Source organism: Hippopotamus amphibius, chromosome 15 (assembly GCF_030028045.1).
Source record: "Hippopotamus amphibius kiboko isolate mHipAmp2 chromosome 15, mHipAmp2.hap2, whole genome shotgun sequence".
In the NCBI taxonomy this organism is placed as follows: Eukaryota; Metazoa; Chordata; class Mammalia; order Artiodactyla; family Hippopotamidae; genus Hippopotamus; species Hippopotamus amphibius.
In genome coordinates this window covers 6,077,003-6,099,179 of record NC_080200.1, presented here as the reverse complement: position 1 = coordinate 6,099,179, position 22,177 = coordinate 6,077,003, and the positions used below count along the sequence as shown (strand labels likewise).

Below are 22,177 nucleotides of genomic sequence, written 5' to 3'. Positions count from 1 at the left end.
GCACAGTTTCAGTTTGGGAGGATGAGAAAGTCCTGGAGATGGATGGTGGGGGTGGTTACAACACAGGGTGAATGTACTTAGTGCCACTGAATCATGCACTTAAGATGGTCAAGAAGGTAAGGCTTTTCTGGACTTCCTAGGTGGCGCAGTGGTAAAGAATCCGCCTGCCAATGCAGAGGACACGGGTTTGAGCCCTGCCCTGGGAAGATTCCACATTCCGCGGAGCAACTAAGCCCGTGAGCCACAACTACTGAGCCCATGTGCTGCAACTACTGAAGCCCACGCACCTAGGGCCTGTGCTCCACAACAAGAGAAGCCACTACAATGAGGAGCCTGTGCACCACAATGAAGAGTAGCCCCCGCTCGCAGCAACTAGAGAAAGCCCGTGTGCAGCAACAAAGACCCAATGCAGCCAAGAAATAAATAAAATAAATAAATAAATTTTAAAAAAAAGCAAAAAAAACCAAACAAAAAAACCCCAAAAATTGATAAAAAAAAGAAGGTAAGGCTTTTGCACAGCAAAGGAAACTGTAAACAAAATGAAAAGACAACCTACAAACTGGGAAAAAATAATTGCAAATGACGTGACCGATAAGGGCCTGATTTCCAAAATATACAAACAGCTCACAGAATCCAATAACAAAAACAAACAAACAAAAAACCCAATAGAAAAATGGGCAGAAGACCTAAATAAACATTTCTCCAAAGAGGACATACAGATAGCCAATAATCACACGGAAAGATGCTCAACGTCACTAACTGCTAGAGAAATTCAAATCAAAACTACAACGGAGTACCACCTCACACCGGTCAGAATGGCCATCATTAAAAAGTCTACAAATAATAAATGCTGGAGAGGGTGTGGAGAAAAGGGAACCCTCTCATACAGTTGATGAGAATGTAAGTTGGTGCAGCCACTACGGAAAACAGTGTGAAGGTTCCTCAAAATACTAAAAATAGAGTTGCCATATGATCCAGCAATTATTCTCCTGGGCATATATGCAGACAAGACTATAATTTGAAAAGATACACGTACCTGATGTTGACAGCAGCACTACTTACAATAGCCAAGGCATGGAACCAACCTAAATGTCCATCGACAGATGAATGGATAAAGATGTGGTACATATACAGTGGAATATTACTCAGTCATTAAAAAGAATGAAATAATGCCATTTGCAGCAACATGGATGGACCTAGAGATTATCATACTAAGCAAGTATGTTCAGTAAGAAAGAAAGTGTCTAAGTACTTACATACTAAATAAGTTAGAAAGAAAAAGACACACCATATGATATCACTTATATGTGGGATGTAAATATGACACAAATGAACTTATCTGCAAAACAGAAACAGAATCACAGACATAGAGAAGAGACTAGTGGTTGCCAAGGGGCTGGGGGAGGGAAGTATTGGGAGTTTGGGGTTAGCAGTCTATTATATATCGGATGGATAAACAACAAGGTCCTACTGTAGAGCACAGGGAACGATATTCAATATCCTGTGACAAACCATCATGGAAAAGAATATGAAAAAGAATGTATATATATATATATATGTATAACTGAATCACTCTGCTGTACAGTTGAAATTAACAGAACATTGTAAATCGACTATACTTCAATAAAATTAAAAATAAAAGCATGAAAAAAGGATGATTAGGATGATAAATTTTATGTACATTTCACCTCTATTAATGAAAAAAAATTAAAGGATCCAGAGTTGTGTCCACATAATACCACTTGACGGAGAAGAAATGAGACCTCCCCCCTTCCTCCCCCTTGTTTTTTGGACTGAGCCACGTGGCTTATGGTATCTCAGTTCCCTGACCAGGGATTGAACCCGTGTCACAGCACTGAAAGCCCGGGATCCTAATCACTAGACCACCAGGGAACTCCCTAAATGAGACGCCTTAACTGTGGTTACCTTCTGTCTCCGCTGTTGGTGAGATGGCACTTGGACCAGGAAGGGTCAGAGAAAACACGCTGAGAAGGGCGTCAAAGACTAAACCCTGAGAGGCTTTTGCAGCCTTAGAGGACAGTAGACAGAGAGAAGGCGTTTACAGCCACTACAGCAAGTGGGTCGCTGATCCTGGGTGGCTCCGGGCACTGTGGGGACACAGAGTTGCCCCTGGGGTATCGGCAAGGTGCTGGCAGAATCCCTCATGACATCCCTGTAAATTTGAGGGGGGATTAAGAACCAATGAGTGCGGGTTGAGCAGCTTTAAAATTTACTGGGCATCCACACTCAAGCTTGGTAATGGACCGATCTTACGTAGAAAGAGGGTCTCTAGTTGGAATGCCAAAGGGCTCTGTCCTCGGTCTTGCCTGACATGAGACCATAGGAGGCTTGCTTTATCACATTCACAGATGACATGGAGCAGAGGAGCTACCCCAGATTTTGTCTGGAAATAAAGATAGAGAGATGAAGTAACACAAAACTATCTTGATAGGCTGCTATGGAGGAAACATCAAGAGATTCAGCAGAGACGGGGGTGGGTATGGGTATTCCCATCTAGCATGTAGCAGCAGCACAGGTGGAAAAACCAAGGGAGTTTTGGGTGCCTGCCAGCAGGCTCAATAAACCAACAGTGTGGTGCGCGCAGGGCTGGGTCATCTTAGGCCCCAGCAATATCAGTGTGATAACCGGAGCCAGGAAGGCCAAGCTGCTGGCCGGCCAAGCCTACCCTGGAGTTTATCTTGGGCCTGGGCCAAGTTCAGTGAGTTCATCAGCCAGAAGTGGCACCCAGAAAGCCGTGTTCTAACAAGTACCGGGGAGGGTCAGATGCCGGCGGACCGAGGACCCCACAAGGGCTGACTCGGGCTGAGTGGGGCATGCCCGGAGGGTTGACAGAACCACCAAGGGGTCCCAGCCGTGACTTGAGAGGAAGGGGCAGAAAGATGCTTGGAGGAAAGGAAGCCCAGCACGGTCCCGGTGAAGGGCTGGCCCTCGGGCGGGTGTGGCAGCGGGCTTTCCTGGGGGGCTCCCCTACATAACGGGTGACGTTCATGCAGGGGAGGGAGTTCTAGTTTTCCATAATTACTAAATAGCAACCGCCTTGGATTTCACAAACCAGCCGGAACCGCTGCTCCTGTTTTAGCACATTCCTTTCCATTCTTATTTCTGTTCATTTCAATGAGGTCACACTGTCACCGACCATCAACCATTTCTGACCTACAAAAACGACCACTTCCCCATGGTTTGACTTAATACACGGGTGAGCTCACGCCCAAACTTAATTTTACACCCGCCTTTCTGCGTAAGATGTGCCCTAAACATTCTGCCAGCCCGTCAAACACATCGCAGGAAGCTTTCATGGTGGCTTTCTTAAGGAGATCTTTTGCAATGACTGTAAAATCACTTATTAAACACCGACCGTTCCTCTTATGTCATGTTCCTGAGGTATTTCCAATGTTTCCCGTGGTTACAAATTAAATTGTAATGGACATCTGCGGGACATACTTCATCAGCGACGGATACTCTCCCTCCTGGGATAAATTCTTACTAGCAGCTGGGCCCCCCCGCCCCTCGTTTCCACAGTCTGTCTTGCCCCACCATGACACAGACTGTCTGGAAGCTTGCTGAGAGCAGGTTGGCATCTGGTTGAGTGCTGTATCCCCAGCTGCTGGGGAGCTTGGTGGGTCACACTCTGCAAGCAGGGTCAAGGGTCCGGATTCTCAGATCCGAAAGAGCTCTACTAGGGGGAGGGCGGGAGGGATGAGTTGGGAGACTGGGATTGACATCTACACACTACTGTACATAAAATATATAACTAATGAGAACCTACTGTATAGCACAGGGAACTCGACTCAATACTCTGTGATGACCTTTATGGGAAATGAATCTAAAAAAAGAGTGGGATATAGGTATCTGTATAACTGACTCACTTTGCTGTACAGCAGAAACTAACACAACTTTGTAAATCAACTATATTCCAATTAAAAAAAAAAAAAAAAGGTCTACTGAGAACTGTCGTGAGCTGGGAGCACATGGCCTCCCCCCTCCAGGGAACCTGGACTTGACACACTTCCCAGGAGAGGCGCCTCCCTTCCGCACACACTCACTCTCTCCCTCGTTGTCCCTGGGGCCCCTCCCTGTGCTCTTTGGGAGCCTCCTCCCCGCTGTGCAGGTGGGACAAGCCCTGGCCCTTTAGCCAAGGCTGGGACCTCCTTGGGCGGCTGCCCGTCCAGACTTGCCACCCCGGTCCCTTGCCACCTGCTGCCTGTGCAGCTTGTCACACACCTGATTGGTGTCCTCATGGCTTCGGTATAAAGTCCTAACTCCCCGGCCTGCCTGAGCCAGATTCTCCGGGGTTCTGGCCCCTCTCGGGCCTCATCTCTTGCCGCCATTTGCACCCAGCACCCCAACTGTGCTGTCATGCAGCACTGGGGAGCCTTGGAGTCCCTGGGGGCCCCGGCCCAGGTGCCCCTTTGCTTGGCCAGCTCTGGGGCCAGGTCAGAGTCCCTCTGGGTTGCCCTGCCCTGCTCCCCACCCTCATGGTCTACGCCTTCGTGTGTGCTTCCTTTAACCCCCACTCCCCTTCATCTCACGGCCTCTGGCCTCATCGAACCTTGACCTCCTTGAGGATAAGTGTCAGGTGTCACTCATCTCTGTGTGACACTGCCGTCCATCTCTATGCTCATGGCACAGGTACACAGACAGACCTCCTCCCTGCTGGGAAGGGCAATGGCATACATCCAAGGGCGAGCCCTGCAGGGGCTGGGTGCAAGCCCGTCCCTGGCTATTTCACTTTAAAGACAACCTGTTACCTTTCCACTTAAAAACAACAAAAACAAAAAACTCCAGGTTCTGCTGGAAGGCAGGGGAAGGATATGGTCAGAAAATGAGGGTCTGTCACCCTCCAGGGCTCCTGTCTTGATGAACCGCTTGCCCCCTGAACCTTATGCACTTTCTCACACCCAGACAAGCCATCTACTTGACAGGACCCACCCTGTCCCGTGCGCCCTGAAAGCTGACCTCCCCCCACCTAATCCCGCTCTTCTCCTGGGGTCTCTATGGCCCTCTTGCTACCCAGGCTGACTTCAGGAGGACAGCTTCCCACCTCTGCATGGCGCCCACAGACATCCTCACCCTTAGGAACTGGGCAGACACGATTGCCCTTGGCCCTAGGGGGTGGGCTTTCCTGGCAGGTTTTACAGTTCTGCGTCTGCAAGCAGGCCAGATGGAACCCCCATTACCCGTCTGGAATTGGAGTGATGGGCCAGGCTGCCTCTAGCCTGTCAGGGGAAAGATGAGGGTGGAGCCATGGGTGGTCTCATCTCTACTCCCGCCTGCAAATCAGGACCCTGTCTCCTTCAGGCTCCTCCAGCCCCAGAATTCTGAGAGCTGCAGGAGGCTCTACAGAACCTTTCCACGCTGCGAGCTGATCTCTGATTAAAAAGTTCTGATGGCTGGCTAAGGAAAAACTTGGGTGCATGGGGAGAAACCACGCTCCTCCATGAAGACAGTTCGAAGCTGCTTTTCCGTATGGGACGTCTAAGAGTCAGGAACGCTTCATGGCACAAAATATACGCTAACTGGAAATATTCACGTGAGAGCTTTATCCCAGCAGAAGTGGGCCAGTCTGTCCCCATGATCCCGCAAGCAGTCTAGCATCATTTCGGGGACATGATGTGTAGAAAAATATTACTCCAATTTTGCATAAGGGGAAAAATGAGGTTGGGATGGGACAGTCGGGCAGAGAGCTAGATTTTAGTGCCTGAATCACTAGATGTGAATTAAATAGCTGGTGTACTGCCTAGGAGGGAATTCTTAGCGCTCTTAATAAACCTTAATTAACCTCAAAGGGGTTATTTTTGGGTGGGGGGCAGGCACTGGCTTAATTATTCCATCAATAAATAAGGCACGCCTCTAAATTAATATCGAATGCCAAGATGGCGTTTCTCTAAATTATTCTTGTTTAATAAAGATAAGAACTAACTAAGGCAAACTGCTATTGGTGAGTCATCTTGGGGGGGAGGAAAAGCAACAAAGTGGAAAATTCTTGGGCACAACTCCAGCTGGCTGCATTTTATGGTCCTGAAGAACAAATGTGGTACAAACTCGTCACCTGCAAAGATTCCTGGCTGATAAGAAATGGCCCTCCCGAAACACGGATAAGGGCTCATGAAAAAAAATGTCACCTATGTCGTGGTAACCTGAATTTGATCCCTCAATTAATAGCAGTAGAGGAGTGAACTTAAAAAAAATGTTTAAAGGAAAAATTAAAACAAAATGAAAATCGACCAATATTCTTGCCATCATTTACAAGTCTCTGTGCCCTGATCTTTATTTGCCTGGGGCTATACGCTGACAGCTGTCATCACAGTGAATATGGAAATACTCCACGTTTTGCATGCTGCTATGGTCCTTGGAGATATTGCTTTAATCATTTCCCTGTTGTTAGATGTCAGCTGTATGCCTTCCAATCACACACACAGGTCTCAAAGGGACAGAACTGCAGAGGCAAAGGTTAGAAACGCTGTATGATTTTAGATATGCATCACCAAACTGCTTTTCCAAAGAAATGTACGGCCAAGGACAACCCTGCACGAAAACAGGGGTAAAGAAAGAAAATTCCGGGAGATGATACAACAAAAGGACAACTATGTAGTTGCAAGGGATTATGGGTATTCCCCCTCATTTTCATATATTTTCTGAATTTCCTGCGACGGTCATATGACTTTTATAATTAAAAACAAAAAAGCTAACATTAGGAGGAAGCTGGGTGCAGGGTATGTGGGAACTCCCGGCACAATCTTTTTTTTTTTCTTTTTTTGGCCGTGCTGAGTGGCTTATAGGATCCTAGTTCCCTGACCAAGGACCGAACCTGGGCCCCAGCAGTGAAACCGCAGAGTCTCAGCCACTGGACTGCCAGGGAATTCCTGCATGATCTTTTTTTTTCTTTTTCAACTCTTTGTAAATCTAAAATTATTTCAACGGACTCAGCATTTGGATGGCTGGAGGTTTCTTTCCATTTCTGATTAAATGGAAATTTAGAGAGCAGAGTCTCTACCATACGTCTGGTTTCAAGCAAGAAACACAACGAATTCCTATTAACGGAAAGGTAGTTGGATCTACACCAAAAGATGGGCAAATGAAAGCATATTTATCTACTTTAAATTAAATACTGAAGGCACATGACTTTAAAAAAAAGTGTTGGGGACTTCCCCGGTGGTCCAGTGGTTAAGACTCTGTGCTTCCACTGCAGGGGGCACGGGTTTGATCTCTAGTAGAGAAACTAAGATCCCACAGGCCTCGTGGCCAAACAAACAGAAAACCCCACAAAATTAAAAAAAAAAAAAATGAAAATAAAAAGAAGTGCTGGCCTTTTGTGATGAGCTGATCACTTCCGCGCGCTCACAGGCTGGAGGCTCGGTCCTCCTGTGGGCAGCTACCTACCGTGGAGCGTGTGAAATTCAGACAACCAGTACTGACAAGGTAAGGGCCACCCGTGTGACTCATTCACGCCCCCTCGAGAACCCATCCTCGCGCTGGCTGGTCTGGAGTGCGGGGGGAAAAGCTGGGGTGGCTCCTTGCAATGAGGAGTCCTGAGTGAAAAGGGGTTTAGAGGATGGAGGATCAGAGAGTAAGACAGGGAGACAGATGCCTGTCCTGCAGCGGGCACGGCAGGGCCTCAGATTCACGGCAAGGGCGTGTTCCCAAGACAGGCTGGGGACGAGGAGTTGCCTGCACAGTGGCTGGGGCTCCCAGGCTGCAGGTGCCCCTGCGGTGCAGGGGACAAATGTGGGTGGAGAGAGGACACACCTGCAGTGCAGACGTGAAGGGGAAGGCAAGAAGGCCCAATTTGGGAGGCTCTCCACCCACTTGTGCAGGAGCTACGTCCATAAAGTTGCCGCAAACACTGAGTCCGTGGGTACCGAGCTGGTGCTTCTAGGGGAAATCTGGGGTTAGGTTCCACGAGCTTCTGGTCGTGTTTTCGTCAACCCATTAATACGGAACCCTGTGTGATGTGTGTTTCTATTGAAAGGCGCCTTATGGAATACATGGCACTGATGCATTAACACGGAACTTGTGGCCAAAGCTCGGTAACTCACAGAGCCCATGGAACACGCGTGTTTTCCCCATGAGGGAGCATCGCAGCCTCCCAGGATTAGGACACTAGACAGCGCTTCAGCCCTAGGCTTGGGGGCCATGTTCAAAACAGCGGAATTGCCAACAGAAAGTACAAGAATGCAGAAAATGTGGCACTAAAGGCACCGCAAAGAGGACGCTTGTTTACAGAACAAGCTGAATTGGGAAGGCGGAGTCTGCCTCCTTCAACCTCAGCCAGGAATGGGCTGGGCTGTCGAATGGCCCAGAAAGTGCTGTGAGCATTGATTTGGGGGCGGGGGGCTACAGATAAACTGTAGCCAGTAGGTGAATTCGTGAATATGGAATCCACGAATAATGAGGAGGAAACTGCATTTTCATGCTTTATTTAGAGAGGAAACTCCACGCAGGTGGGGATCTCTGTGTTGTCTGCACAGGACCTGGGGCGGGGGGGATGCCCAGTACATATGTGCTCAGGGGAGGGAGAGAGGGAGGCAGGGGTGTCTAGGAGGTACCTGGTCTGGGGTCTGGAAGAGGGGAAACGAGGAGAAGCAAAGTAGGGCGGAGGGGCAGTGTGGCGCGGGGATGCCTTGCGCGCAAAGGTTCTGTCGTAGGAATGAGGGGGGCCCCTGGGGTTTATACTTTAGCCTTGAAACTGAAGCTACAGAAAGGTTTATGCATGAGGGTATTAGTTCAGATTTGCCTCTGGAAGCTGCGGATGCGACCAGGGAGCAGACTGGAAGGGGCTGAGGGTGGAGGGTGCCCGGACCACTGACACAGGGCAGGGCGGGGGCGGGAACAGATGGACGGGCAAGGCAGACTCGGCAAATTCGACGTCGGATGGGAGTTCTCCAAGCTGCTCCGGGGGACTCGGGGTGATGGCGGGTGGCAGCTAGACATGGGAGTGCGGCGCTCAGGAGACAGGTCTAGAAGAGGGATGGAGATCTGGGCAGAATATGGTACCTGAAGCCAAGGAGTGGACTAGATTCCAGGGCTAGGGGGACTGCTTTGCAGACCTGCCTGGGGACTGAACGGGACAAGACGTGGAAATGACAGCCCTTAGGGTCCCTGCTTTGTTGCAAGTAGCACCAGAACAGGAAAGGGAGGCTGGTTTAAACTATTATTATCAACCAAAATCTCTAGGTTGTTTCCTCATAGGCTGCTGTTCAGTCCTATTTCCCCATTCCATATTTCCGTAGTTCCTTATTTAGACCAGTGGTTCTCATTCTGGGGTGATTCTGATGCCTGGGTGACATTTGGTGGCATCTGGAAACATTTTTGATCATCACTACTGGGGGTTGGGGGGTGCTCCTGACACAGAGTGGGTCACCACCAAGGATCATGCTTGACATCCCAATCACAGAGAATCACCAGGCCCCAAACGTCCACGGTGTCCAGGCTGGGAAATGCCGAGTTAGATCCAGGCGTGGGGATCGAAACATTCCTCGCCCTGAAAGCCCACCACGCTGGCTCCAGCCAACTGTTTCAGTCGCTGAGATTTGGGGGCCCTGACTCTATGACACAGAGACGGAGGCCACCCCTCCCCGCGTTGATAAGCAAACTTTCCACATCTCTGTCTTTCTAAATTGCATGATAAATGACCGGTCAGGACAGAGCAGAGGATGGAACCTGGGGGCAGTCTCCCTCTAATTAACTCACTAATTAACATCCTTTGGGAACTTTCATTCAACTGGTTATAAGACCAGCTAAAGGGTGATTAGCTCAGAATTATCTTAACATCTCTGTGTACCTCTCACTTCTGCTCCCAAGAATACTGTCCAGGACGCGACCTGACGCTTCTCATCTCCCCACGGTCCACCCCGTTTTCCTGGTCCACTGACTAGACCACCACCTGCCAGAAGAGGAAATGTGACATCATTTCTTCCTAGTGATTCATGCTGGCTTTCAGGCTCATGACTGCAGCTTTGATAACCCACTCTTCTAGGTGACAGGGGGATGATGGTGGGTCAGCTGGTCTAGTTGGAAGACTACCCTGGGCCAGTTCTTCTGCTTCCCTCCCAGGCCTGGGACCACACTTACCAGACACCAGCCTTCTGGTGGGATGCCCAGAGATGTCAGAGGTCATGGGTACCTGAGACTTGCTTTTAAGTTCTTACAACTCTCTGGTGTCAGATGCAACGAGTGTAGAGAAGTCTTATGATTCGACGATTAAAAAACAAACGATCTGATTCGAAAATGGGCAAAGGGCGTTGAAGAGACATTTCTCCAAAGAAGATACAGAAATGGCCAATAAGCACGTGAAAAGATGCTCAATGTCCCTATCACTAGGAAAATACAAATCAAAACCACAATGAGAAGCCACTTCACACCCACTAGGATGGGTACGATGGAAAATAACAAGGGTTGGCGAGCATGTAGAGAAACTAGAATCCTCAAATACTGCTGGTGGGAATGTAAAATGGTGCGGCTGTTGTGGAAAAGTGTGGCAGTTCCTCAAAAAGTCAAACATAGAATTACCATAGGAACCAAGAATTCCACTTCTGGGTATGGACCCAAAAGAACTGAAAGCAGGGACTTGGAACAGATATTTGCACACCCACGTTTACAGCAGCATGATTCACAATAGCTGAAAGGTGGAAGGCACCTAAGTGTCCACTGACACACGAATGGATAAACAAAATGTGATATATCCGTAAGATGGAATATATCTAGCCTTAAAAAGGAAGGAAATTCTCACACCTGCTATAACCTGGGTGAGCCTTGAGGACACCATGCTCGGTGAAATAAGCCAGTCACAAAAGGACAAATACTGCATGGTTTTATGTACATGAGGGACTTAGTGTAGTCATATTCTCAGAGATGGAAAGCAGAATGGTGGGTGACAGGGGCTGGGGAGTCGGTGCTTAATGGGGACAGAGTTTGGGAAGATGAGAACATCCAGGAAATACATGGCAGGTATGGACGCACAGCAATGTGAATCTACACCTAAAAACAGTTAAGATGTTTTGTAAAAAAAAAAAAAAGGAAAAAAAAAAGGTACAATTAGAGCTGCAGGAGACTTGATCTTGGGAGTGAGCACCTGCTGCTCAACCATCGTGGATTTCAACTTCGTGCCATGAACCTGACATCCCTGGGACAGAAGACAGACACGAATAGCACTTAACAACTTCCTTCCTCTTTCTCTGCTGGCAGCTGACCTGAATGATGATGGGACCCTGAGAGGTTTGTGGAGAAACTGGTTCCGACGCCGAGGGAACCCCGCAGGTCTCTGCAAGTGGCCTGGGAGGTCCTTGGCGCCACCTTTCAGGGCACACTCCTCAGGGCTCCCTTAGTGCTTGACAAGGATGGTTCGTGGAAATAAGGGAAGAAAACCACTCTGCTTAGTGTTTGGAGTCATTCTGATGAACAAGTTTAACCGCTGCGTGGTGGGGAGGGAGAGGCAGGGGTGTCCCTGGAATGTTTTACCAAGAGCAAACTAGTAATTACCATATGATCCAGCAATCCCACTCCTGTGCATATATCCGGAGAAAACTCTAATTCGAAAAGATACATGAACCCCAATGTTCAGAGCAGCACTATTTACAATAGCCAAGATGTGGAAGTAACCCAAGTGCCCAACAACAGCTGATTGACTTAAGAAGATGTGATATATACATGCAATGGAATATTACTTAGCCATAATAAAGAATGAAATAAAGCCATTCGCAGTAACATGGATGGCCCTAGAGATGATCACACTAAGTGAAGTAAGTCAGAGGAAAACAAATATCATGATATCACGGATACCTGGAATGTTAAAAAAATGATACAAATCATCTTATTCACAAAACAGAAACAGACTCACAGACAAAGAAAACAAACCTATGGTTACCAAAGGAGAGAATGAGGGGAAGGAGATACAAATTAGGTACAAATTAACATATACACTCTACTATATTTAAAACAGGTAAACAACAAGGACCTACAATATAGCACAGGGAACTATACTCAATACCTTGTAATAACCCATAATGGAAAAGAATCTGAAAAAAATACAATTACAAGTATAACTGAATCACTTTGCAGTACACGTTTACTCAATACCTTGTAATAACCCATAATGGAAAAGAATCTGAAAAAAATACCTTTACATGTATAACTTTGCTGTACACATTTAACTAACACAACACTGTAAATCAACTATACTTTAATTAAAAAAAATTCTACAGTGCTAAAAAAAAGAGTAAGGGCTTCCCTGGTAGTACAGTCTGTTAAGAATCCGCCTGCCAATGCAGGGGACACGGGTTCGAGCCCTGGTCCGGGAAGATCCCACATGCCATGAAGCAACTAAGCCTGTGTGCCACAACTACTGAGCCTGTGCTCTAGAGCTCGTAAGCCACAACTACTGAGCCCACATGCCACAACTACTGAAGGCTGCGTGCCTAGAGCCTGTGTTCCGCAACAAGAGAAGCCACGGAAATGAGAAGCCTGCGCACCGCAATGAAGAGTAGCCCCTGCTCTCCACAACTACAGAGAGCCCGTGTGCAGCAACGAAGACCCAACACAGCCAATAAATAAAAATAAATAAATAAAATTAAAAAAAAAGAGTAAACTAGTAAGAATCACTCCTAAAGGATGAACTCAATCACCTGTGGAAATGGCCTTCTGACATGAGGTTGAAAAGGGGCAAACCTGGTCGGGAAAACAGAGGTGTGACCTCGACACTTTGATATGGACTTGGCTGGGAAAGAACGTCAGGAAGATGCCCCTGCAGCGTCCAGGCTTGTCCTAGAGCTTATCTGCTTCCCTTCGCTCCATTTCACACTACTTTCTTGTGTCAGGAAAGAGGTACCTTCAGTCTCATCCACAGGGAGTTCAGACCCTAAAAAAGCCTATACCTTGTGGATAAGTATTTTCTCATCCCTGAACTGTAGGGGCCCCAGCAAAACCATTCCAACCCCTGAGGCCCCGCCAGGAAGGGCAGCTGGCTTTTCGTCATTGGCATGTTTTAAACAATTATGTGATTCAACTGACTGTCCAGAAATCAAAATGACGTGATTGAAAAAACATTTTAACGAAAACAGATGATTCTGAAAAGATTAATTCAGGTGTAGCTACTACATATCTGAAATCTTCTGGAAAACCCCACCTGGCCTTATTATATATTATTATTATTATTTTAAAAACCTTTAAGGCAGGAAACAAAGCAAATGTTAGCAGAGGTGGCTGTAAGGAGGGCAGAGGAAATCAAACACTTGACGGAGGCCAGTGGGTTTCTCTTTCAGCAGATAAGAAGCATTCTGTTAAAGGCAGAAGACAGGAAAGAAAAACACGCACCTACAATGCCAGAAGAAAACAAAAAACAAAAAACAAAACCCCAAACCTGTTTGCTTGCAATGGCCTGGGAAATTATTCAAGGGCACGGCAACTCCAGCCACAGGCCAGCCACCTGTTTTTGCAAATAAAGTTTTATTGGCACCCAGCCACGCCCACTTGTTTCCATGTGGTCTGGGGCTGCTTTAGCAAGTAGGGTGGCTGTGACCAAGGCTGTGTGGCCTGCAGAGACTATACTATTTACTATGGGGCTCTTTACAGAAAAAGTCTGCTGAGCCCTGGTCTGCCGTATCTAATTGGTTTGTTTTGGAAAGGAGGGCCTGTTCCGGACAGTCAAAATACACCCAGCAGGGCTCATAGGGCATGGGAAGCTCCCATTTTTAATCCCTGACACACACAAGGGAATCAAGTATAAAGGAAGCAGCGAAGTGGCTTAACTGTGCGCAGTCATTGCTGAATTTCAGAGCCCACGCTGGTAGCAAACAGGTATGAGGTGGGTTTCTGAGCATCTCAAGATCCCCACCATTCTAAGAATGCTGGCTCTAACCAGCTCCTATGTTAGGAAAATTCCAGAACCTTGCAAAACCTTCATTAGTATTCCTTTCAGTGCTGCAACGGTGTGAGCTTGAATACATTTTAATATATCTCATGTCTCAAGGTCAGGAAGAAAACACTTTCACATACTTATGTAAGCTAGGTACAGGGCTAGGCAGACGGAACATTTTTTCCCTCTCTAAGGCGACAAGAGTTTTGTATTTGAGGTGGGTGGTATTTGAACACATGAAGGAACAGATTATATAGAGCACAGGCAAACAGCCAAACATTTAGACCCACCATAATATATCAGGCACCTATTTATACTTCATAGTAAATTATATTCACAGAGGATTCAGATTTAGAAGCTTTCCAAGCGAGGAACTAGTTTACCTTAAGATCTCCTCTTTCCTCTCCTCACTTACCAGGTTCCCCAGAGTGAGCCGAAGTTCAACTTTAAAATACCTGAAAGTGACAATGTGTCCTAAAGAATGTAAGAATGAAATACTAATAACTCCTGTACACTTGTTCTCGTTTACAAGTCACCGGAGATAGAAAGTTCCTGAGGTGGGTGGAACAGGGTTCCCCCAAGATTCACGTCTACCCGGAACCTCAGAATGTGGCCTTATTTGGAAACGGGGTCTTTGCAGATGTAATCAAGTCAAGGATCTCAAGATGAGATCATCCTGGATTTAGGGTGGGCCCTGCCTCCAAATGACGGTGTCTTTATAAGGGAAAGAAGAGGGAGATTTGGATGCAGAGAGACACACCGATAGGGAGACAGACAGACACACGCCGAGGAGAAGGCCATGTGGAGATGGAGGCAGAAGGATGGATAAACAACAAGGTCCTACTGTATAGCACAGGGAACTATATATTCAATATCCTGGGGTAAACCATAATGGAAAACAATATGAAAAAGATTGCGTATATGTGTATAACTGAATCACTGTGCTGTACACTGTACAGTAGAAACTAATACAACATTGTAAATCAACTCTACTTCAATAAAATAAAAGTAAAAAAACATGCAGGCAGAGACTGCAGTGATGCCCCCAAAGCCAAGGATCGCCTAGGGCCACCTTCTAGAAGCTGAAAGAGTCAAAAGGAAGGATCCTTCCCTAGAGCCTTCTGAGGGAGCGTGGCCCTGCAGACACCTAGACTTCAGACTCCTGGCCTCCAGAACCATGAGACCATATTTCCGTTATTTTAAGCCACCCAGTTTGTAGCAATTTGTTACAGTAGCCCTAGGAAACTAATATGCTTCTTCAAAAATCAGAGCTATTAACCATGTCGTCAAGTGCTTCGTCCTTTTCTATACAGTTTCCTACCATCTGGTGCACTTGGGACCCCGGGTGGCATTCTGACATTGAGGACCAGGCTCCTCCATGAGCTGGGAAGACAATTTATAATAAAACAGAATAGAAACTACCAGAGTAGAACTTTGGATCCCATGGTGTGCGTGCACCTGCTTATGGGGTCACGGTGTAAAGTGTTAGTTTTCATTATGATTGTGGTCAAAACTAAACACACAATAGTGTCCCAGAAGCCCCCATCTTCAGGCCCATCTAGGCAAACCTTGCAGACCAATGGAAAACAATCCCAGTTTTTTAAAAAATCTCCAGGGACCGTGTTTAGTTTTATCATCTAGAAAGCCTTCAGATTTCACCTTAACTCCATTTTTGCTTTTTGTTTGTTTGTTTATCTTTTGGCTGTGCTGCACGGCATGTGGGATCTTAGATCCCTGACCAGGGATAGAACCTGTGCCCCCTTGCAGTGGAAGTGCGGAGTCTTAACACTGGACTGCCAGGGAAGTCCCTCTGCTTCTTTTGACTGGAGATCAGTTGTCCAATTCACCATTTGTGGGACAGAACCCAGATCCAGGGGCAGGGGCCAGGGAGGCCCTCGAACAAGGACCGACCACCTCACTGGAGACGCGACAGGAAACTGATCAACGCCCCGGAGAGGCCACTGTCAGGTCAGCCGAGTGAAACGGGACGCTGCCCCCAGAGGCCGACTGTGCACACCTCTGGCCTGGCCCATGTCACTATTCCTTTCATGCTTGTGTTGTTACACATTAAACATAGCCAGACCCAGGCTACGACGTGGATGAACCTTGAAAACGCTATGCTAAGTAAAAGAGGCCAGACGCAAAAGGCTACCTATTATTATTCCATTTATAGGAAATGGCCAGAATAGGAAATCCACAGAGATGGGAAGCAGATTTGTGCCTGGGGGCAGGGAAATGGGGAGTGACTGCTAATGGGTATGCGATTTTCTTTTGGGGTGATGAGAATGTTCTGGAATCAAACAGTGGTGACGGTTGCACAACTGTGTGACTATATTAAAAACCACTGACTCATACACTTTAAAAGGCTGAATGTTATGGTATATGAATGATAATATCTCAATTTTAAAAAGCAGCAGCAGCAGAGTGGCCGATCCTGTGGACGGCAGCGCTTTCCCCCTCAGGCAGGGAAGCTGGGGGCCTTCCTCTTTGATCGGAGCTCTGGGAACCTTCTAGAAGAGGGAGAAACACCACAAGGGAGGTATCAGCTTCCTGATCAGAAGCCGGGGGTGCTGGTGACAAATTTAGAAGCACTGATTTACCAGATGTGACATAATTGTTCCTCGGATTTCTGGAGCTGTGGATGCACTTCATTTAAAAAAGTTATAGGGGCTTCCCTGGTGGCACAGTGGTTAACAACCTGCCTGCCGATGCAGGGGACACGGGTTCGAGCCCTGGTCTGGGAAGATCCCACATGCCTCGGAGAACTAAGCCCGTGCCACCACAGCTACTGAGCCCATGTGCTGCAACTATTGAAGCCCAGGCACCGAGAGCCTGTGCTCCACAACAAGAGAAGCCAGCACACTGAGAAGCCCACGCACCACAACAATGAGTAGCCCCCGCTCACCACAACGAGAGAAAAGCCCACGTGCACAGCAACGAAGACCCAACACAGCCCCCCCCACACACAAAAAAAAATAAAGAAGTTATTTTTTAAAATTAGAAAAAAAGAGCAAAGTTGTGTTCACTGTTGCAACCCTAGGACCTGGTTCACAGAGGGTGCCCGGTAGTCACCTGCTAAGTGAATGAACGAGCACACCCAGACCCTGCAGCGCACTGCACAGGCCATAACAACCCTGGGAAATAAGGGGCAGTGTTACGTCTCTAATTTGATAGACAGGAAACTGAGGATTAGAGAGTTTAGGTAGTACCTCCAATACCACAGAAGCCGACCTGAGCTCCCCGCTGCCACCTCTGATTCACGGTGCTCACGGCTGTGTGTGCAGAGAAGAGGCCACGGGGCGGGTCAGCGTAGGAGTGACAGCGGCCCGCTGAAGGCAGGCGGAATCCTGACGAAAGCCTGGAGTGTTAGGAGCTACCAGGATAGCAGGATGGACAGAAAGGGAGGTGAGGTAGGGCGGGTGTGGGGGGGGGGGGCGGGGGGGGGAGTCAAATGAGAAGGAAAACCGGGTGCACAAGTTTTGCATAGCTTCCGTAACAAACTACCACAGACACTGGCAGAGAACAACACAAATCTATTCTCTTCTGGTTCTGGAGGTCCCAAGTCTAAAACGGGTCGGCAGGGCTGCGATCCTCCTGGAGGCTCCAGGGGAGAACCTGTTTCCTGGCCTTTCTCAGCTTCTAGACACTGCCTGCATCCCTTGGCTCCTGGCCCCTTCCTCCATCTTCACAGCTGGCATCTTCTAACCTCTCTCTGACCTCTGCTTCGGTCATCACAACTCCTTCTCTGACCCAGACCCCTCCCCGCCACCTCCCTCTCATAAGGACCTTACCTGTGATGACACTGGGCCCATCCAGAGAATCCAGGGTCATCTCCCCACCTCCAGACCCTTAATCAAGCCTGCAAAGTTCCTTTTGGCTACAGAAGGTCACATATTCGAAGTTTGTGGGGGTTAGGACGTGGGCATCTTTGGGTGATGTTTTCCCAAGACTGACGTGGTAGGAGTGGCCAGCTATAATTCCGGAACAGAGGAGAGACAGAGATGTCTCTCTGGTCTCTGGAACAATAACGCTCCATGCATAACATGCTAGGGGGTGGGGTGGGGGTGGGGAGGTAGCTGATGCCTGCTGGGAATGGCCAGAAAAGCCCCAGAACTGCAAGGACAGGAAACCACTGGGCTGACAGGAGTCAGCCTCCGGAGGCTTCCGCTGCTGGTTATATAAGCACATTAACCAGATCTCCGTTCTGCTCTCAGATTTCATTTCTGATGGCTTTCGCATCACATAGCTGCTGGGTTCTCTGCCTCTCTCCTTCCTCCCTCTCCCACCAACCCCAGCAGGCAGCAACTGCTTTCTAAACAGATATTGTGTGCTACCCTTTTGCACCGCTCCTACTCCATCCCAAAGAGCTACAACCTCAGGGTCCCTGATGGTCTATGGAGGGGTACTGTTCACTGTTCTTGAACCCTGAAAGACCTTGGGATTGGGTGGAGGTGGGGGTGGGGGGACAGAACCCTTGATCTGAGGGCAGGGGGACACAGCCACTCCCCTCTCCAATGCAAGACAGACTTCAAGAGGGGTCCAAACTGGTCATACCAGTGAGAGCTGGCATCTGCAAGCTGCGTAAGGAAGAGTCCTCCTAGCTAATGACTTCAGGGCCTGTCATCCACATGGTCACCTCCGTCACACGCTCTCTGACACATCTACCTCTGAAGAGATCTGAAGTCTTTCCACTTTCCACAGTCTTTGGGTCTAAAGCAACGCCCAACAGGCAATCCTGTCTCCAGCCTCCACCCTTTCCAAGCCGTCCTCCACCCGTGGATGGAAATAGCCGTCAAGTCCTCCCCGGGAACACCCCGGCCTATAAAAATGCCTGTTTCAGCTCTACCCAATGGGCGGCACACTGTTTCCTAACTCTGAGCCTTTGTACACGTTGTTCCCCCTCAGCCGACAACCGCTGAGGCTCAGCCCAGGCAACCACTAACCTACCTGTTTTTTTTTTTGGTCGCCATGGATTTGCCTGTTCTGGGTATTTCACATAAATGGAACCAGACACTATGTGGCCTTTGGGGACTGGCTTCTTTCACTCAGCATAGTGGTTTTGAGGCTCGGTCACATTGTAGCAAGTGTCAGTCCTTCACTCCTTTTCACTGCTGAGTGATATTCCACTGTATGGATGGCCCATTTTCTCTCTCTCGCCACTCCACGAGGCTCGAGATCATCAGTTCCCCGACTGGGGACTGAACCTGGGTCATGGCAGTGAAAGCCCGGAATCCTAACCACTAGGCAACCAGCTGACGGACACTGGGATTGTTTCCACTTTTTGGCTGTTGTGAACCAATGCTCCTGCGATGTTTCTGTGCCCGTTTTTGTGCAGACCCAGGCTTTCCTTTCTCTTTGGCACATACCTAGGAGCTGAATTGCTGGATCCTATGGGAAATCCCTGTCTAAACTTTGGAGGCACCGCTGGACTGTTTTCCAAAGTGGCTGCCCCGTCCTGTGGTCCCTCCATCAGTGTATGAGGGTCTCGATCTTTCCATCTTCCCATCTCTCTTTTGATTCTTAGTTGGGAGCCCCCCGGGGTACACTGCAAAGGGTCACAAGGATCTGCTATCAATCCCATATCCTGGCATGACAGCTTCCCAGAGCCACCTCCCTTTCTGCTGCCATGCCCCAGGATGCTCTACCTTGTGTCTGGTCAGTTACTGTCCATTTCACTCTTATGAGGAGAGGAGTGAGTACACTAACCCTACCTTGGATGACTTCACAATTTACTCTTCTCTCTAAATTCAATTTCCCTCTAAAAACTAATCTCAGCAAACTAGAGTTATCCATAAACAGTGCATAACTGTCCTTGTGGGATCATGCTGGATGCCAGCCAAGCAATTTGATGTGGTCCTTCACTCCCTCCATCCCACACTGCCATGGAGGGGGCATCTGCTTAGCCCACCTCTCTCTTCAGGCTTTCTTTCTCCTGAAACTCATCTGTAGGAATGACCAACTGATAAAACATCCTGGCATTAGACAGTGGTGACAGTTGCATGAGCCTGTGAATGTCCTAAAACCCACAGAAATGCACACTTTAAAAGGGTGAATTCTGGGACTTCCCTGGTGGCACAGTGGTTAAGAATCCACCTGCCAATGCCGGGGGACACGGGTTTGAGCTCTGGTCCAGGAAGATCCCACATGCTGCGAAGCACCTAAGCCCATGTGCCATAACTACGGAGCCTGTGCTCTAGAGCCCGTGAGCCACAACTATTGAGCCCACGTGCCACAACTACTGAAGCCCACGCACCTAGAACCTGTGTTCCACAACAAGAGAAGCCATCGCAATGAGAAGCCAACGCACCACAACGAAGAGTAGCCCTTGCTCTCCACAACCAGAGAAAACCCATATGCAGCAACGAAGACCCAATGCAGCCAATAAATAAATAAGTTAAAAAAAATAAATAAAAGGGTGAATTTTATGGTACGTGAATTATGTCTTAATGAAGCTGTTTTATATATATATATATATTTTAAAAAGTGACATGCGTTTAACATGTAGCCACCCACAATGTGTTAACCGTACATCCTCTTAGTTAAACCTTTAGAATATTTTTTTCAAGGTATGATAGTAAATGGGCTGTGTATCTGCTGCTTTGAACATAACCAACTGCAACTTTAATCTCGGTGGAAACTATGAATCTACCTAAGAAGAAAAGCAGAGAAGAAGCACCCCAGTTGAATTTAGTTTACACCCAAAGCAATTTTAACCACACACAAAAATGAGCATAGCTGCAGGGGTCCTTTCCCTGAGACACCCCGGAGAACATTATTTTAATCAATCTGTCCCTCCCCCATCAGTCACATTCCTCCTCCAGAAAAATTCCTACAGGCCGCTCGGGAGCTGCGACTGGAATTGTTTTGCAGGTGGAGAGAGGGTTTTTCAAAACAGAGCAGCTCTTCTGCCACTTTCAGGGGTAAAGTAAAGTTTAACTAACAAGTAACAAAGAAACAGTGATTGGCTGGAGGTAAACAAAGGCCTCCAGGCTTTCAGTGACTTAAGAGAGCTGAGATGAAGATGTTTAAAAAGTCATGGATGGAATTTGAGGAAATGGAAACAGGAACCGGGATGAGAGAAGAAAACACGAAGGAGACCTTGACACAAGGATCAGAAATATGCTGAACACGTGGAAGGTAAACACCCAGGCAGGCACTGCTGGTGACCACAGCCCTAGTCCCGGGGGCTGGTGACACGGGCCCTGCAGCCAGCTGTATTTGCTGCTGCGTGACAAGAATAAAAATTACACCACGGTTTCTGCCAGGAGCAACGTATGTGCCACCACAACTTTCAACGTGGGGGCGTTCTCAAGTCCACTGAAGGAAAAAGAAAGAAAAGAATCAAAGAATTTCTTTCTCCTTTCTCTCAGGCATGCCACTGAAATGGGAAGTAAGCCATGCAAACCCCAAATGAGCTACATTTACAAGAATTAAATTTAGCGTGCCCACGGGTTGTATGCTCTTACTCACTTTAGAACAACTTTTTTTTCCCCTTCTTTCCTCAAAAGGGCTTGACCCACAGAACTAGCAAACTGTTGATAAAGTGTAAACTCTGACCCAGTCCAAACAGCAACCGAGATGCTCACACTTTCCAGACTCTTTAGCACTTGGAATGTCAACTTAAAAATACAGGCCTGGGAGATCAACTTGATGCTTTGTGACAACCTAGGGGGGTGGGATAGGGAGGGAGGGTGGGAGGCTCAAGAGGGAGGGGATATGGGGATATATGTATACATATAGCTGATTCCCTTTGTTCTACAGCATAAAGCTAACACAACGTTGTAAAGCAATTATACTCCAATAAAGATCTGAAAAAAAAAACAGGTCTGGGATTAAAATAAATAAACAAACAAATAATGCCATTTGCAATGACATGGATGGACCTAGAGATGATCATATTAAGCGAAGTAAGTCAGACAGAGAAAGACAAATACCATATGATCTCACATATGTGGAATCTAAAAAAATGATACAAATCAACTTATCTAGGAAACAGAAACAGACTCACAGACACAGAAAACAAACTTATGGTTACCAAAGGGGATGGCAGGGGTGGGGATTGGGGGGAAATAAATCAGGAATTTGGGATTAACATACACACACCTGCTTACATATCAAGCGTGTAAACAACAAGAACCTACTGTATAGCACAGGGAACTATACTCACTATTTTGTAATAACCTATAATGGAAAAGAATCTGAAAAAGATTATCTATATGTATAACTGAATCACTTTGCTGTACACTTGAAACTAACACAACACTGGAAATCAACTGTACTTCAATAAAAAAACTTAAACAATTAAAA

The 22,177-nt window shown here is 47.5% G+C and overlaps 1 protein-coding gene across 2 annotated transcripts in view; it reads right to left on the bottom strand.

Moving 5' to 3' along the window:
* ARHGEF18 (Rho/Rac guanine nucleotide exchange factor 18) overlaps nucleotides 1-22,177 on the bottom strand; it is a 53,208-nt gene that overhangs the window by 29,859 nt on the left and 1,172 nt on the right. The gene's annotated exons all lie outside the window — the stretch shown is intronic.